This window comes from Lagopus leucura, unplaced genomic scaffold, assembly GCF_019238085.1.
Source record: "Lagopus leucura isolate 7727_CA_CO unplaced genomic scaffold, USGS_WTPT01 Super-Scaffold_100019, whole genome shotgun sequence".
Classification (NCBI taxonomy): domain Eukaryota; kingdom Metazoa; phylum Chordata; class Aves; order Galliformes; family Phasianidae; genus Lagopus; species Lagopus leucura.
The window spans coordinates 9,048,231-9,065,655 of NW_024962273.1; the positions used below are offsets into that span (position 1 = coordinate 9,048,231).

The 17,425-nt window shown below is 41.4% G+C and overlaps 1 protein-coding gene across 8 annotated transcripts in view; it reads right to left on the reverse strand.

The window, feature by feature from the left end:
• Positions 1–17,425, reverse strand: part of KALRN (kalirin RhoGEF kinase) — a 450,273-nt gene that overhangs the window by 86,417 nt on the left and 346,431 nt on the right. The window lies entirely within an intron of this gene.

Sequence of the window (17,425 nt, forward strand, 5' to 3'; positions counted from 1 at the left end):
AGCACAGCTCAGGTAGGGGCCCACCGATGATTTTTAGGTGCAGACCACAAAGAACAGAAGGAAAATTTCTTCCTTTTGCAAATGACTTCACTGTGCCTATTCTGTGTCTTCTATACCACCACACCACAGAACACGTGCTGACCAAATTAACCCACAGCAAAGAAATCTCTCTAGAAAGACTGTATTACACTAACACGTATGCAGTTTATCATTTAGGAATAATGCAAATACACCTGCTTCTCAATGACAGAAAACCTTTCACCTATGAAGTGTTCCCCAAACTATTAAATGGCTTAATTTATTTTTGGAGAGTAAATTCCCAATCTCAGAGAAGGATATCATGGTTTTCTCTCTTCCTCTGAGCATGCAATAGATGGGCTACTGCTTTCTCACATGGATTGCATTTGGTTTGGAAAAAGAAAGAAAATAGAGAATGCCCTTACAGTTGTAGTTCACAGGTAAATGGCTTCATATTTTAACATATTATGTTCACTATTATCATTCTTGTGATAAAGTCGACCATTAAAACTATTGGCTGGATACATTTAAAACCCAGACAGCAGTGTGCTGCACAGCCAATCCATGAGACATTAAAATAAAAACAGTGATACAGCAAGTCTTTGCAGAGCATAAGGCAAAACTGAAAGATCTGACACTGGTGCAAATTGAATGAATTACACAGAAAGCAATGGCTTGAAAATCAGTAAGAAAAGGACATGCAGAATGAAATAGCGAAATGCTAGAAAGAATCACTGAATAGAATCATAGAATCATTAAGGTAGGAAAAGATCTCTAAGATATCTAATCCAACTGCCCACCTACTACCAATACTGCCCACTAACTACATCCCTCAGTGTCACATCTCCACAGTTTTTTAACACCTCCAGGGATGGTGACCCCAGCAACCTCCCTGGGCAGCCTGCGCCAAGGCCTGATCACTCTTTTTGAGAAGTTTTTCATAATATGTAACCTGAATGAAAGAAACAGTAGGGCTCCAAGCAGTCCACAGCGAATGTGTGGTGTGTCCTGTGTACCACTAGCATAAGCCCCAGCCTGTTCTCATGCTGCTGCCTGCCACCAGCAAACCATCTCCCATCCTCTGTGATCACTTGTGCCTGGTCTAGGGAGCATCATTATCCATGAAGCACATAAATATTTTCATCAGGATGTGCTAAAACAGATCAAACTGTGCTAGGAAAGAGTCCTGCTCTATGTCACCAGTGTAGGTGGGAACCAGCCACTCAACAACTGAAAATTACCCTATTTGCTGCAAATACTCTGTACCAAAACTCTGAGCATCGATGGGAACCTTGGCCTGATCCACATGAGACATTTTTCTTTTGGGAGCACCCAGCTGAATGCTTGTCAGCCTTGGGAGCGTGAAGTGCAAGCCACCAAAATGTCCCAGACATGGACATGTCCTGCTGGGGGAACATCCAGGCTGCTCCAGAGATCAGCAACTCCAGTTAGTGCAGAATGACTGTGTGATGGTATTTCCTGTGTCACAGCATGTGTGCACGGCCACCGCTGCATCTGTTCAGTTTTTAGCCATCAAGCAGCAGCCAGAGGAGGAAAGGCTGAACATGAGAGGCACATTTATCATCACAGTACAGATGGAAAAGACCTACCAGGTCACAGGCTGTCCTTCCTTCCTGCTAAAATAGATGTTAACTACTACTAAATCCATTTTGATTTAAAAGAAACGGGGAATTAATAACTCCCTGGTGGGGTAAGCAGGGATTTGGAAGATGGTCTCTTGAGAAGGATGCTTTGAACACTACTTAAATGAACGAATTGCAGTGGCTCTCACACTGATTCTGAAGCATAAGTCCAAGCTCAGGCAGACTGAGAACTGGTAATAGAGATACTGTAGTGCTCATGCTAGCATAAATGGATAAATAGCTGCCTCCCCAGCAAACATAGCAGCATCTCAGTGGTTGTTTCTCCAAGGGTACAGAACGCTGGTGTTTGTGATCTTCCCTTCTGTGACACAGTGCCATAATTAAAGTTTTAGTCTTTTTGTAATTAAGGTATTAAGTTTGTAACACAGGCTCATAAACCACACTGTGACACACATGTGAGGGCACATAACCGAGCGGACCCGGCTACCTGTGGTGCTCATGGAAGTCCCTGTGAGCTGTGCATAGCCAGGGCTTCAGTGCTGCCAGCTGCTCCATGACTGCCCTGGGCAGGCACTGCTCATACCTGCCTGTCATTTGTCCACCTAAGGGCTTGCAGCTGCTAAAGATGCTCTGTCAGTATGCAATGCACAGCTATCCTCTCATGCAATATTAAGCTATTTAAAAAGACATTTTAATATAAAGAACCATGCCTAGCTCCATTCTATACTAAATCATCTCATGTACTTTGTTTTTAAGATTGCTTTATAGTATCGTTTCTTTATATAGATCTCTTTTTCCTTTTTCTGCTCCTCAAATGCTTCCATTTCATCTTCAATATATTTCCCACTCACAACCACAGAATCAGCAGTGCACTGCATCTGAAGATGAAGGTAAGAACCAATACATTTCAGGTAGGCATGAAGTTATTTATACCAAGCCAACATTTGATTTTCATTCCAAGAAGCAACAACAGAGAATGAATCTATCAGGGTCAGAAGAGCTGCTGAGAATATTTAAGTATTTTAAAATATGCCAGCATCATTGTAGAAATGCACACTCGCTGGTTATTTACATATATTCAATAGAACACAGAGCTCTGCTCGTTCAAACAAAGCGTTCTGTGTAGTGCTGCTCTGCGCTCTAATATAAATTGCTAGTTTGCTGTTGCTTGTAGGCTTTCTGCCCATCTGCTTTTGGATGACAGCCAGTTTCAGATAGAATCATTTAGTCACCATAAACAACCGATTTCAAGAGAGTGAGAGCAGCAGCGGGAGAAAGAATGGGATTTGCATCCTTATCAAGAGATTACAAGAAGTGAATAGGACCACTTAGGCGCCGATTCTGTCTGCACTGAAATAAACCCAGAGCTGTCACTCTAGCTGGGTGACAGGCACTAAAAAATGTATCCCTCGTAGAATTCTTTGTGAAAATTTCTGTAATTCCATAGAGATTTTCTTTTTTGCTGGTTAGGGAGAGAGACATCAAATGCAGAAGAAGCCTTTGACGAATTTTGGTACTAGAGAATTGCTTGAGTTTCGCTGTAGCAGGGTCTATTTGGAGTGAACAGCTATGTTACCACCTGTAAAAGTGCTGCACCTCTAAGGGGTGCTGAACTGAGAGCTCTGGCACTTCTGGTGAGTGCTTCATTCCGTTGGCATGGAGGTGTCTCTGCAGGGATAGAATGTGTTTTGGAAATGGTGAGCTCTTGAATAATCCACAGTGACTGGCTAAATTGCTCCAGATTGAGCTCATTTCAGAACTTTGGTGGAGAATACTTGGCTCATCTCCTAGTCTTTCTTGGTCCTCGGGCCCCTGTGCCCATCTGCAGTTAAGCTGGAGATGGTGCTTCCTACCCTTTGTTCTGTCTGAACAGATGAAGAGGATTGCTTCCTGAGCTTCACGGGGAGGTTTCTTTGTATTTAAGCCATTAGTCAGACACATGGTAGGTCTGATGGTGACAGGCTGTAGCCCTAATGTACCAGCTCTACTCCTCTCAGCAAGGAGATAACAATAGGCATCTGGATGCTCAGCATTCTATAAATCAAGATACAGCATGTTATTTCACAGCAGAGAGAAGAGACAGAGATGGCACTTGGGACATATAAATATGCTAACAGAAAGGAAATCTGGTGTTATGGTTTCAAACAGCACAAATCTTTTATGTCCAGCAGATCTTGCTGGAATCCCTACTAGACGATCGTATCCTGGCTGTGCTGGACTTTGGAACTCCAGCATATACTGACATGTGCAGAACAGCTTGAATGAGCTGCCTGCATTATTTCTGGAGCCTTTTTTTTCCAGAAATAAAGACTACAGCAAGCCAAAATTAAACAGCACATGCACCATAAACAGTACTTTTGAAGATAAAGAAGGCCAGACTCCATTTCACCCAACAAACTGAAGCACAGAATTAGTCCATGTTTGACCTTTTAAGACACAGATTTTCTCATGGCACTTGGCTTAAGAGAGCTGATACCTGGATCCTATTCCCTTCCCTATTTGAAGCACAAAATGGAACAGATACCACTTGTGTTTCCTCAATCAAACAGCCAGCATGACTAAAACGCATCTGCAACCAGTGTTGCAGAGGATTAGGAGGGTAGACAGCCTAAATACCCCAAGGTAAAGCTCCTCCTGTCATCTCTTATAGCCACAAGATGTTCTAAACTCATCTAGGGTTAATAAAAACACAATAATAGTCTGAAATCAGGGAGTAATGCCTAGTTGCTGAGGTTTTTTTTTTAATGTCCAACTCACTCTGAGCAAAGCAGACTATTTTGACTCATGAGGTCAAAGGTTTTAGTTAACAAATAATTAATCGACTCCTAAGATCCTGCTAGCAAGTACACTGTGTAGCTAGAGAGTGGGTGAAAACGTGCATGCTCAACAAAGGAAAATGCACAAGCCTGCACTGATGCTTGATAGCATCACAGAAAACCACAAACACTCCTCCTTCAGGGACATTAGTTCCACAAAATGGTTAAGGCTCAGAACAGAGAAACCAAAAACACAATGAAGCATTTAAAGATTTTTGTCCAAATGGTTAAATTCAGAGAACAGATGTTTTATATAAAGTGACTTTAATTGAAAGGATAATTCAAACTATGCCTGAGCCGTACGGTCCTGTAAGTCTGACTCCCGTCTGCCTTAGCCTGCTTGGCATCCCTTGCCTTTTCCGAGTCATTTCCTTTTTACAAATTTAATAGCTGCTATTTTTCATCTTTATTGTGGGTCCCTAGGTCCCATTACTATAAGTCAGAGCCTTAGGCCACAAATTAACTCAAAGGTGGATTTAGATAAGTTGCTCTTACTAATTTTCAGTAGGTTTGTCAAATAGACCATAGAGGCAAAAGCAGATCTAAGGTTACAGAGAATTCATCCAGAAAAATGGTGGCAGTGAGTGGTGTCTCCCTCAAAGCTGCCCTGGGAAGGCCTGGCCCTGCGTGATACATCTTCATGCCCCTCTTCCCCTTGCAGACTTCATAATAAAATTAATAAAGCTTCTGGTCAATTGAAATCATGCTTTGAGAGGCCTGGCCCCTGAATGGGTGAGGTTGTTGCAGTTGTCTGGCAGCAGCTGGAGAGAGGCAGGCAACCTCACAGGCTGCTTTTCCTCCCTCCCAGCCTGTTCCTTATAATGTTCTCAGTTTATGTCTCTTACGTTAATACCCTAACAAAACACTCCAGCTCAGTGTTGCCATTAATTGCCAAGTAAAAACACAAAACTGCTGCTGCAAACAGAGTGCAGGAATGAGTGCCATATGAAGCAGTACCCACTCTGAGCAGGAGAGTTTGCAAAGGGGTTGCATGTTCACACCCTCAGTCAGTGCTTGGTTCTGTGGAAAGAAGATCTCTTAGGATGTGATTACTTGTGTTCGAGTCCTCCCTGCTGCTCACCTCATCCACTGCACCCACAGAGCCTTTGCAGCATTGTTGCATCATTTTCAGCCATCATGATGGGCTGCAGCTCGAGTTTGAGCAGTTAAATCTTGGGGCTTTCATTCTGCTCTCCATAATACTGCTATTTACTCAAAGTGACCTCATTTGCCAAGTGATGTAAGAGCGTGCATGATCGAGCCTGGCACGTCTAAGCAGATGTTTTCAGTGGACACAGAAACAGTATTATGAAATGAAAATATTGCCTAAAACCTGAGCAGCACAAGAGATTACAATGGCTTTTATGCAGATCAGCTTACCTAAAACTGCATTGAAAGGGCTTTGGCTGCAGTCATGCGCTTCCCTTTTTGAACCGAAAGACTGTTGCATGTACCGCTGCAACGTGGCTCCCAAAGGAACTGCAGCTGCAGGTTTAGAATTCTATCGGTTTTAGTCTCTTTTATAGAGTTACTGGAGTGTTCCCAGAGGACACTCCTCGCATAAAATTCTTCGCCTTTAAAGTACAATAACAAAAAGTGGTCGCACCCTATTTTTGTTTTGTTTTGTTTTAGTTTCTAACAAGGAAATAAATTCTACTGCATACAAGAGTATAGATTCAAAGGGTTTGACAGTTAATCTGACTTGCTTTCTTTCAGCTGAAAGGAAATTCTCATTGACTTGCCATTTACATTTGCTGTCTTCTCACATTATCAGGCAGGCCTAAATATGGATTGATGTCCAGCACAAACAAGTAAAAGACTGAGGGGAGCCTAAAAGAACTTTGATATTTTCACTTATCAAAGGATTAACTGAATAACAAGGTCTGCTGATAAGCACAATCCCAGCTCCTGCTTCGTTTCTTTCAGTGAAGACACATCAGACCAAATACTCCACTCTTATTCACTTTGAGGTAAGTTTAGAGTTGGAGGACTCTGAAGCACAGAAATAAACAATAAACTTCTGCCGTGCCTTTCTTAAATTCCATATACTCTTACTCTGTGAATCCACAGCCTGTCTTCCATACATGTGTGCACGCTATTAACATTATATTAATTGAAACCACTTAAACTGAATAGTCAGCAAGACACTTCCTTGGCTGAATATCTTCCAGCCATAAAATTATGTTCTCTTAATAAATTCCGTTTCACTAATTCATTATTTCTTCATCTATGCTGTAAGATTCTTGGCATAAGCATCTGTTTCCTTTCATAAAACATGAGCACATTTTGGACAAGAATGATAATGATAAATAATAAGTAAGCAATTTCCTCAATCCAAGGCAATACAGTAGCAGAACTGTCTGCCCAAACCTCATTAACCCCTATCCAACCTAAAGAAGTAACGGCTGAAATGCTCTAGTCGCCAGAATGAGTCCTAAATGGAAGGAAAACATGCTTGAACTAAGAGAATGAACTTAGACTTCCCTGCAAGAAAAATGATTTTGCTGTGGCATTACCACTTAAAATGCTGTAATAATGAACTGGTGGCTCTTTCAATGATAAATTTCCAGAAGAAAATGATGAAAGCACAATGTAAAACACCCTTCTTTCATTCTCAGAACTCACACACAAGGCCTTAGTGAGTAGTGACCCTATTAAGAACATGTACATAATTTATCACAGTATGCTCTGTTTCCTTCTCTCCTTTCTGATTCCTCATCTATCCCTCCAGCAAAAAAGTATTTCTTTATCACACTGCTCCATATTGTCCTGTAACTAACATCTGGATTGATCCCCAATGCCAATAGATGAATATGCCTCTTTTTATATCAAAGATATTCACAAGATGTAGATTCATAAAAAAAAATAAAAAATAAAAAAAAAAAAATAAAAATAGAGAGAATCTGAAAAGTCTAATTCATCAACTGGCAATTTCATTCTAGACAATCTGCTCATATCTCATTGGTAACAACGACAAGGGCAAAAAGAGCATCTCCAAAACAAAACCCTACATTTTGCCATGCCTCAGTTACCTACTAGTGGTAGTAAGACCTCTGAGTCTTATGTCAAGAATGTCTGTAAAGCCTTCTTCTCAACTTCCAGCCTAAGTGCTCAAATAATGTTAAATGATACTATGGTGACTTCAGATCACAAGAAATAACCATATCTGTCTGGCTGTTACCTCTGAAACAGCTGGAACAGAGTAGGAAAAAAAATCATAGAGGAATATTCAGCATTTTCCAAACTGAAGCCAAAGTGCTTTACAGTTATTTGTAGGCACTTCTGGAGTACTTACACATTCTCACTGTAATGACAATAATACAAATCTAAATAAACCTTATTTCGCTCATAGGAAAGGCAATTTGATCTTCTTCAGAAACGTAAAGATTACCACTGAGCTTTATTCTACCTCCCTGGAACTTGGCAGCTCTTTTCCATCATCCATCCCTATTAGGATGCCATGGGTTACCAACTGAACACTCACCTTAATTCCTTGGCTATTTGGAAAATTTACAATCCTGGATTGCTGTGTCTTGCAAAGATTCCACAAAGTTCTGGCTACATACATTTGGTTTCTATTTGAGTAGTAACTGTCATTTACATAGCCTGCCTCCATTTTCCTTTTCTGATCACCTGATGTCATTCTATGACTTGCTTCTTCTCAACTTTAATTCCAGTGTGCAACCCAATGTAATTTGAATCATTATTCACATCATAGGCTTTTCTTCTCTTAAAACTATATGATATGAAATATTCAATTTAATGTTTAGGATTTTTAGTAATTATCACGTGTTACCAAATAGCTAAGATGTGCAACAGTTGTGAATTTATATTTTAGCCACTGTTAGAAAAATGGCACCAAGCACTGACACAGAGCAATTACTTCAATGACTGAAAGTCTACTGCAGCCACATTATCCAGGTATGTGGTTTTGATTGCTCATATGAATAGTCCAGCACAAATAACTGCTTTCTTCACTAAAACAAGTTTCTTGTCAAAAGATCATGCATTTAAGAAACTGTTAAAGCATTTTTTTAATTACTAGAAATGGGAAGGTAGTCATCAGAGCACTTAATGATGAGAAGAAGGGGTTTAATCTCACTTAACAAAGAAAATGTTGTCAGACAACATCACCAAACACAAAAGCATTGCAGTAAAAAATTGGCAGGAAAACAGACATTCCAAAAATGGGTTTCAGCTTGTAGTTGTACATCCACAGATGTGTCATGATAAATGCAAGTTTGGCTTTCCCTTTTTATAGACATCTTTCTAGGAAGCTGCCTGGGTAAACACTAGCAAACCCTGTACTCTCAAGCAAAGCAAATACACTGAAGTTGGTGCTCCACGTTAGGGGTACAAGCCTGATCTCTACACCTTCCCAAGAGATACCCAAAGGATTTGCAGAGCAGCACTGACTGAATGCTTCTTAACCAGGTTTCTCTGTGACCACCAGCTCCAGCAGCACCTGCTCACTGCATGAACCTACCATAGACCAGGACAACCACCCCAGGACTACAGTTACACTTTCTGAGCATACCCCCAAAGTTATTTTGAATCAGGCATGGAAAATATAAAAGCTGACATACCTTCCCCTCTGGCAGTTCAACAGGTGTGTGCTCTGCTAACTAACCCCGTCTCTGTGCCAATGCCACCTTGACGTCATTGTTACTGGGCTGACAAAAGGTTTCCATGGCAAACCAGAAAGCTGATCTGTTATCTCCCCTTTTGGAGGAAACCGAAATGCCCTCTCTCCTGTGTTCCGCTAGAACCACCCATCTTTGTTTTGGCACGTAGCACAGAGGGTGCATCCAAACACTGTGATCAAGTTCAGTTGTTTGTTGTCTCTCCCCCAAATCAGAGCAGAGAGGGCCTTGATAGAAAGGGCAACAGATAAAACCAAAGGAGGACAAACTTTAAAGCAATGAATAACAACAAAAAAACCCCAACACAATAAAGTCACTTGATTCTCCTTTTTGTTGTAATTTATTACCTCTACTAGCAGGCATGGCCTGTAATAGTTAGCAGATGTTTGAAACATCTCATTTTGAACCTTGACTAAGATTAAAAAGATTTCATAGTGTTTAAATAGCAGCTGCAGTATGAAATAAAGTTTCCTCCCTAACGTGACAGAAATGTTCATCCTAGCCTTAAACAAGGAGGACTGTTTTATACTCTGTAAATATTGAGGAAACTGAATTTCTGTGCACAGGCACCCACACATTATAAATTGTACATGCCTTTAATTTGCAGCAATTGATGTGAAATAAGCTCAGCAGAACAGGCTGGCCAAGCAGCCTGAATGCATGGTGGGATTTTGTGACAATTTGCCCCAGGCCAACAGCTTGCTGTAGGCAGGATATCAGCAGAGCTTGGCCACGCACAGGAGGTTAGCAAAGTCATTGGGCTAAATGTCACAATTAAGATCATTACTGCTGCACCAAGGGAGAGCCTAGCAGTCCTCAGAGAGGGCTGCCGCCTGGCTGTGGAAGCAGAGCTGAAATAACATAAAGGAGCGATGCAGTACATGTAGTAACACCCATACATTCCCACCAGCCTTACTGCCACGCTGACTCCTTGCAAAACAAAGCACATTCTCCCATGTCTGAGCACTGGGGCCTGATGCAGCTTTGATTTCATGGCACAGTCCCTGTGAAGACTCCAGGCCCACCGATTCCCCTTCCTCTTGTTGCTAGTCTGATTAAACTTCAGCCAAAGGCTAACCAATTAACTGCAACAGATGGCTGAGCCTCTGATTGAGGAAGTTAACATACAAACTGCTTGTTTAAAAACAGGTTTACATCTCAAAATGAATTATTATTCCCTTTCAGGCTGCGTGCGTTTCCTCTTTGCCTGGCAGAGTGGATAATTTCTGAGATTCTGGTGAATTCCTCACGATTGCAAGTTCTGGATGGGTACAAACAGATATCTTAGATGAAAGAAACTTTGAAGGATCTGCTGCAGTGAACAAAGATGGCTCTGGCCCTTACGCATCTGGTTTGAGTTAATATTTTTATCCCCTTAGAATACACAAGATTTTTTCCTTAAGCCCGGATTTTACTGGTACACATGTTTCTTCTGATTTTAGTAACATAAGGTTGCAATATTGTGCTCTTGAGCAGATGTGCTTTTGGAGCCCATCCCAAGGAGCACTGCTCACCTTCAGTGAAAGCAAACTCTAAACTGGCTGTGTGCTGTCGTCTTCGGGAAAGACAAAATGTCTTCCTTTGGCCTCCTGCTCACATCATTTTAAATCCTGCTGCATGACAGCTGGTTACTAGTAGTGTGGCATGTGATGCTAACGTTGTTATTACTGAATGTGAAAATGCCTAATGCTTTTGACAATATAATCAACGTATTTTATTCATTGTCCCAGAGAAGTTCACAACTCTAAGACCTTAAAACCATCACAGGACTTACAAATATACCCTTAAGCACAAGCCAGTGCAAACTATTTCTATTAGGCAACGTGCAGCATATGCTTAACATTAGGGGCATGTGCCTAATGGGCTCATGAAACAAGGCCTGTTTTATGATTCAGCACGAGCAATTTCCAGCTCTGTATTCATCTTCCTTACAACTAGAAATGTGCCTGTGATGGGAGCACTGGGCTTTCTGATGAACACAGTGCCCAGTTCCAGCACAAGATGGAGGCAGGGATGCTGGAGTGGGTCTAGAGGAGGGCCACAAAGATGCTTGGAGGGCTGGAGCACCTCTCCTATGAAGACAGGCTGAGGAATTTGGCCTTGTTTAGTTTGGGGAAGAGAAGGCTCCAGGGAGACCTCACTGCAACCTTACAGTACTTGAGCTTACAAGCAGGAGGGGGAACCAACTTTTTGGACAATCTGACAGTGACAGGACCAGGGGGAATGGCTTTCCACTCACAGAGGGGAGATATAGGTTAGATGTGAAGAAGAAATTCTTTACTCAGAGGCAGGGCACTTGCACAGGCTGCCCAGAGAAGCTGTGTGTGCCCCATCCCTGGAGGTGCTCAAGGTTAGGATGGATGGGGCCCTGGGAAGCCTGAGCTGGTGGGTGGCAACAAGCCCATGGCAGGGGATTGGCACTGGGTGGGCTCTACAGTTCCCTCCAACCCAACCATTCTATGATTCTATGATTCTATGACAGGCTAGCATAGCTAATTAAACTCCCTAACTGTTGAGCATAAAGAAACAATATACAGGAATAATACCCAAATCTGTTTTTTACTACAGATTTACACTCACTTTGTGGCTCTCAGCAGGTGCCAACAGGCGGGACGTGGAGAACGCATCGCCTGCACATATTTTTATTTAATTACCAACATTTTCAGAAATTTGCTCTGAGCAAAGTCATTAATCTTCAGTAATTTCTTTAAGCCACAGTTTTATGAGGCTGAAACCCCTCTCTGAAGTGGCGGCTGCATTGCCTGAGAGGGTTTTTTTTCACAAGGCAGTTGTCATGGCAACGTGCTAGGGAGGGGAGAGCACCAGCAATAATTGAGCATCAAAGAATTGGACGTGCAGGGAAAATTCAGTGCTAGATTCCATATTAGAGCCACAGGGTCTCCAAACTGCAGATTTTAAAGCTTAGGATGACTGGATATTATTATAAGCTCTCTTGGGGATGGCTGTATTCCAGTAATGCATTATCACTGATCTGTTCCCATTATAATCCATCCATTTCACTGAAAATGACATGTTTGTGGGGCAGTGGAAAAGTAATCTGAAAGGGAACAATTGCACATCTCTGCTTTTGGGAGAGAAAAGAGAAAGAGGGAGGAGGAAAAAAAGGTTATAATCAAAGCTATATTTCAACAGCAAGCCTGGATGTTGTAAAAATAATAATGGTCTTGGCTGGCTGCTTGTTGTGAAATAATGAACCTTCTGCACCTTTATAATATTATTGCAGGCATTCTATAGAGCACCCTAATAAAAATGGATGGCTAACTAAATGAGAAAAGGCTGCTGCGTTGTTTTATGAGACAATAATCCAGTTCCAGAACACATAAATTGTAAACCCCAAACCAATGAGTTATACCAAGAACACAGCACAACTTTATTGATATTGTTACCAAGTTGCTCTTGTATATGGTGCTACAGATGTGCTTTCAAAATAATTAAAATTTTAAAGTTAGCAGTGGCGCATTATACAATTATGTCTCAAGAGTGCCATGTGCCCTAAACTACTATGAACTCTGTTATAAGGAAGGTGCTTTTTATATATTCGCAGGGATTGGTTTGCCACTTAAAGATGGGAACACACAGATAGGGAAGCTAAAATAACCTCTCAGAAGGCCACTGCCTGGTACACAGATGATCTTGGTTTTAACTCCAACTCTGCACCTTCTCCAGTATCTAACTGGGATCATCTCACTCCTCTGTATCTCTCTGAATCTTGGAAACCTTTTCATGAGGCTGAGTAGAAGCTTTCATTTGAACTAGGGTGCATTTGTAGAAAGAAATGCTCAGTTTGGATTAGGACAATTTAAGCAACACAAAAACCACCACTCTGGTGAAATCACTAGTCTCCTCAACACTATTTTTAACTGCTGTGCTATATACATGGCTGGTAGTCTTCAATCTGCATGTATTAGGGCTTTTCTTGTTTACCTATGCCAAGCTTAACCAAGCTATCTGGATCAGGAGGCAGTTCTCCTTGCTCCTATTTGCTCAACCAGCTTCAGGCATTAGCATGTACTTCTAGTTTTTCAGTTTCTTATGAATAACCAGTAGTTGCATAGAGCAGAACTGGTGCAGCCAGGCTCCTCGTGGGTTTAGGCTGTGTGGTCAGTCTCGAGCTATGGTGGAAGCTTTTCCTAAGGTTCAAGCATGCATGAGGTTCCTCAGCCCTGCTGATTCCCCAGCAATGTATATGTCCAGAAATGCATGTGTTCACACTACTGGATTTCTCCTAATTGCCTCAACTTAGGCAATTTTAGGAGGAAGCTCTTCATTCAGAGGGTGGTGACATACTGGAACAGGTTGTCCAAGGAGGCTGTGGATGCCCCAACCCTGGAGGCATTCAAGGCCAGGCTGGATGTGGCTCTGGGCAGCCTGGTCTGGCGGTTGGCAACCCTGCACATAGCAGGGGGATTGAAACTCGATGATCATTGTGATCCTTTTCAACCCAGACAATTCTATGATTCTATGATATGATAATTTTTTAGGTACGCTTTCCCAACCCTTATGCTGATCTCCATGAACCACACAGAAATCATCTTTGAGATCAGGAGCTTCTGCCAACTTAGTTGAAAATCACCCATTGGATACAAAAGTTACGAGAAGAAAGAGCATGAACAAATGTGGAAAATATGAAAGAAAACTTTGTTACCTCAGAAAACTAAGTTAAAAACTCTCCTGTCACAGGGGAAAGGACAAATTTATTCATGATATCTCTACAAACTTGCCTGCCCTATAATAATTCTATTTATATTTCCATCTCTCAACTAGTCAGATTTCAAGCTATGTAAAACATGTTGTGTTTATTTTCTATTGTTCTGGTTTGTTCACAAAAATATCACGTGTCCCAAAACAAATGTCCACAAAAGTCTATCAGTGAGCCACTATTTCATCTATCAGCTGAACTATAACGTCATCAAAAAATTCCAAGATAGTTTAATTTTATTTCCTATATACAGATACTAGCTGGCATGACTTATATGAACCAGATTAAACACACGTTTACAAGTGAAGTGTGATCCTCATACTGGATTCATTTTTAGGTCAGAAGATTTCTGAAAGTTTCTCAGGATCTTTTGAGTTATTTGTATCTTATGAAGGTGCATAGATGCCCATTACTATCACATTAGAAACCACATCAGTTTTGATGACTGTAACTCAGACAATTCTCTTAAGATAAGAGACTCTGCTATGAAAACTCAAACAGAAATTGAAAAGCAGATCCCTAATGGATGTGCCAGCGCAGCCTATTTGTGACATGAATCCCTTCTCCCATTCTTTCTGGACAGGACTAAATGGTCCCATTACAGTAATACTTTTAAAAGGTATCTTGGAAGAGAGGTCAAGGAGTACCTGTACCAGACAGGTGAACTGCACTTTAATTTTAGCCTTGAATCCTAGAGGCTGAAAATAACTCACAGTGGACATAATCTGAAGTTGCAATACAAGTACACATAGGGGTATGCCTGTCTGCTTGCACACTGCAGTCAAGTTTTGCTAAGGCTTCCTTTTTCTGAGACGTGCTAGAAACAGCCTCCCGAGCCCATGGGATGGGACTGTGCTACCAGTGATTGCTCAGCACAAGTCACTCAGAGTTCTCTTTACACTTTTAGGATAAGCAACTTCCACATATGCACTAACAAAGCTTTCCCTATGCTCACGAGGCAAGACAGATGATGACAGCTTATTTTACTGTATCGGTTTTTGATGCAGTATTCTTTGGCCTTACAATGACCGTGTGACCGTGCGAATGTAGAGATTTAAGGATGCTTCTTTCCCAGACTGCTCTTAGCTGCCTCTGCGGTAATAACAAAGCATGACCATGGATGATTTGGCATTTGATTAATAGCTGTTCAGATTGCTTTGGCAGTTTTAGCATATGTTAATTGGGTTAACAAGGTACTAAGTGCTCCACCGTGTTATGAATGTGCCGTAAAATGAAAAGCTCTGCTGTCAAATACATTCATTGCTTGTGCTTTGTGATTTGCTTGCTGTGAGCCTTCTCTCAAAGGCAGTAACCAGCAGTTTCTCCTGCTCTCCCATGAAAGATATGAGCACAGCAGCACAAACCCTATCTTTAAGTGCCACCATTTGTTTGAGACTGAGCGATTCACTTTTTATTGCTCTGCCTCTTCCTTTTCCTTTTCCTTTATTTAAATTCTCATTCAACAATGATCTTTTAGTTGACACTGATTCCTGCTGTATTGAAGTCAGTAAGATAAACCACATATTTTTGTCTGATAATGTTTTATGACAAAAAACCAATTCCTGTCTGCAGGTACAACCAGCCCCAGTAACTGCACTCGCCATTGTATCCAGGCAAATCACTGGATGAAATTATAAAGAGAGGGTGGATTTGAAGCACCTCATTGAATCAACATCAGTGAACAAAGTTCCTGGCAACAAGGAAGCTGAACTATGTTCTAGTTATGTTCTAGACTCAGCAGGAAATGAAGGATAAGAAATTTTCTTTATTTCTTCAAAACAAATAGAGATGGAGTGAACGAGTGTACAACATGCAACAGACAGCAGAATAACACCAGTAGGAGAGATCAGGTAAGGAAGGGGTCACTCAGTCAAGAGCTTGTTTGCTTAATGGAAACTGGAGAGGTGTCTAAAGATTTTTTCAAGGAGCAGCTCTGACTGTAAATCGTAGCAACTCTTCATGCAATTAGTACTCTTCAATGAAAAAAGGAGTGACAGCAGGAAGGAAATGTTTAATCTTTGGATCTGAAAACATGACTCCTCCTAGCTTGACTAAAAGATTAGTGTTGGCTCAAAGCCAGGATCAGGGTCATAAAAGTCTCCAGTTTCCAGGGCAAAGGTTCAAAGCAATAATCTGCTTGAGGGGGGACAAAAATTCACATCCCACTAGTGTCAGTCTCCATGTACAGGCTTCTGTCTGGACATATAACTGGTTTTAAAAGGGAAGGTGAGAGGATACAGATGTGATTGGCAGCTGGAATTCATTCAGCTCAAATGTACCCCTTTACATAACACTTTTATGTGAGTGAGATGTTCATTTGCTACATTGCAATCGACCAAAAGAGAAAGCATCCATCTTTCTGCATCAAAAAGATAACAGAGACCAGTCACACAAAGGAAAAATGCCACCTCTGCACCTGCTCCTGGAATAATTACTTGCTTTAGTACACTGCTTAGATCCTGGGGCTGGTTTTAGCCTGCCAATGCAAACAAAAACCAAAAAAAAATAACAACAACAACAACAGCAACAAAAAAAAACCAACAAAAACAACTCAGCATATGGCCCACAACTTAGCTAACAAGGCACATTAGGTTTATGTCTCACTGATCTCAAAGGACAATAAATATATGCACAGTGCTGAGCTTACATTGAGCTGAATCAAGGCTCCCACTCCCTGTCTCTGCCTGCTGCTCTTCAATTATTTACAAATCTGAACAGTTTGGCCACCTACCCCACGTGGTGAGCAGAGGATGTGCCATTCAAGCTCCACATGCAGCTGCTGCTTCCAGTGGTTTCTTCCCTCCTGCTCAGCCACCACAGCCCGTGCAGCACACAGCCAGGCTGTGATGGGGAATGGCTGCAGCCGGGGAGTCTAACACTCCTAACCCTCTTGGCTCAAGCAGTTTAAAGGAATGCACACAATTTATTTAATCCTAAAATCCATCTTATTGTAGGAGTTAATAGTCGGATAATGCTGTGTATAACATTCCAAACATCTCCCTATAAATAAGAAAGTATTTAAATAGAAGACTTTGCAGTAAATGTTCAGTTTCACTTCCAAGTTTCTCTTCATTAAAAAACAAACCAATGTATTAATCTTCACTGCTGCGTATCTTAACAATGTGGAAAACAGATTATAACAGCTTCTGAGCACCCCAGGCTGCTTCTGCGTTTTGAAAAGAAAGAAGAAATAACTTTAAATCCACTTTTAAAAGTCTTATCCTTCCTTTGCATGTCCTCATTGCTGCAGCACGTTTCATTTGTAACCTGGCACTCAGCCCCTCACAAGCTTTTTTCCCAACTCAAATACACTTCCAGGAAAAAACAAGGTCCTTACTATGCTTACAGACTGCTGGTTCAAACTCCACAGTGTCAAACCAAGCTTTCTTATGAACGCAAACTGCCTGGAAACAAGGAGGACATGGCCAATGTTCCTCTCAGGCCCCTTTGGGAGCAACAGCTGGCACTCCCCAACAGACCTAATGCCAGTCCAGATTTGCTCTTCATACAGGTAAGTGCAGATCAGATCTTGACTTCAGCTCTGTCTCAGGCAGTAAAAACAAGAAATTTCATGACGAAAAACTCCAACACAGACTAAAAATCTCTCACATTTTGTTGTCTTTC